Below are 2500 nucleotides of genomic sequence, written 5' to 3' on the forward strand. Positions count from 1 at the left end.
TTCTTTCGACAAATTAGGTATTCTCATGTTATATGGTTTATATAACGTAGATCATATATCTATTTAGAATCGTTCGACTTTCACCCAAAGAGGAGAATTGCATAACATTTTGTAACATATAAATGTTTGGCTGATAGGAAAATCGCGTACAGTGAGCCAAATATTCACTATACAGCATCCAAAACCATCTTACAATATAAGATATGTATATGGGATATGGCTCGACATTAGCCATAAAAGATATCCTGGAGGTTTAAGCTGTAGAATATGCTCAGGTAAAAACGTGTGATGAGGGTGCAAATATTTTTGTCTAATTACAGTCATTATATAACCTCTGGGAATCATATACACAGGTAAATCTAAGTACTGGTTTGAAATGACATAGGTGACATGGAGCACTTTCATACGTTAGTGATTGCATATTTATATCAGTTCTTATAACGATCTCATCATTGAAATTTTTTGTTGAAATGTTACGGTAGATGGGTAAAAGGAACGTCTAGAAATCGATTTTCGTTGAAAATGAAAGTAGAAGACGGGAAGTAGAAAAAGCAAGGAGTAAGAGGTTAACAATGGAGTAGAAGAGAAAATGAGGAGCATATAATGAAAACACGCGAGAGAGAGAGAGAGAAAGAAAGAGAGGAAGCGTGGAGAGAATGAGTGCGCAACACAAGGAAACATTGAAGTGCGGAATGCTGAGTTGTATTCTCCCGCACATCTGTTACTATTTAAGATCAAGATGATGGCCATAAGCCTTGCTCTTTAAATATTCTACTCAAATCATATTCAATATGCTACATGCATTTTCAATCAGAAGTATCTTTCTTTAGGACGCCTCCATTTGATAGACATCGGAAGAGGAATTCAACTATTCCCAACTGCCACCACGTATGTGAGTGTGTTTGTATGTGTGTGTGTGTGTGTGTGGTGTGTGTGTGTGAAACCAGTTAAAGCTTTAAATATATTAATATAAATATTTTAACTATTCTCAGTGCATTTTCAACTTATATTATTCCTATATTCCTCCCTCTGATAAAATAACTTTGTTACACACACACCCAATATATATAATATATATATATATATATATATATATATATATATATATATATATATACAACAAATTTGGAGGACTGACCACTAAAACAATGGACAGCCTAAATGCTAGATATAGACGTCAAAATCGCCATTTTCAGTGTCTAGTGGTCAGTACTCTAACTTTTGTATGTAAAGCAATTTTTAATCTTCGGATTTTTTAAAAATATGCTAGGACACTGGTTTTAATTGAGTAATATCAATTTCTACCCCTATTTAATTATATATATATGTGTGTGTGTGTGTGTGTGTGTGTGTGTGTGTTTGTGTATAAAATATAATATAATATAATATAATATAAATATATATATATAGGGTAGAGAAATTAAAGACATCTGCCAGTGGCTAGCATGCATAAAATAGTCAATAGACAACATATGTTTGAAATTACCCTATTTTTATAGGAAGCTCAATGTCTCAAATTAGTATTTGTTTTGAAAAGGATTTGATTGGTAGAAGATAGTCACAGTTAAGGCTGATACGGTTCACTGAATATGTCCAAAGTATCAATGCTCCGAATTCTTTCTGTCAAGTGTTTGTAGAGAATGAACACATGATTAAGTTTAATACCTTTAGTACGTTTCCCGCTACGACCGTGCCTTAGTATATTTTGCGCTTAAAAAGAATAAAAAAAAAGTTCTGCTTGAACTCTTTGAAAGTCAGTGTAAACTGTGAAACCGGTTATTATAGGTTTAAATATATTAATATGAAATATTTTAACTATTCTCAGTGCATTCTCAACTTATATTTTTTCCTATATTCCTACCTGTGTTAAATAAAATAGCTTTGTTATATATATATATATATATGTGTGTGTGTGTGATCTCATGAGCACCACCAGCAAAAATATTTTTTCCTCTATCTTCCCTTCTTGGGATCTTTCCTTCTCCTTGTTTCCGACGAAGAGCTCCGCTCGAAACGTTAAACCCTCCTTCCCTTCTTCCTGAGCGTCAATAATACTTTAATTGTTCCACGTTCTCGCGTTGCTGTGTGTTCTTGTTTGGATTAACTATATATATATATATATATATATATATATATATATATATATATATATATATATATATATATATATATATAACCTCTCTGTAGCTGTGTAGCTTAGAGGATTCGGGCACCATGCGGTTCAGATTATGAATATATCTCTATGAAAGTATAGTTACATGTATGTTGGTGTATGTGTATATATACACATACATGTATATGAATGTATATGAAACAATGTGCGTGCCTAGATGTGTGCCTGTAAATGTGAGTAAATAGTTATGGGCATATATATATATATATATATATATATATATATATATATATATATATATATTTGTAAACGACAGACTATGCTGATGATCTTGCAGATGTTCGCGTATACATATACGTGAATATTAACAAGTGAAACTGATTAGCA

The sequence above is a fragment of the Octopus sinensis genome, linkage group LG8 (genome assembly GCF_006345805.1).
Source record: "Octopus sinensis linkage group LG8, ASM634580v1, whole genome shotgun sequence".
Classification (NCBI taxonomy): Eukaryota; Metazoa; Mollusca; class Cephalopoda; order Octopoda; family Octopodidae; genus Octopus; species Octopus sinensis.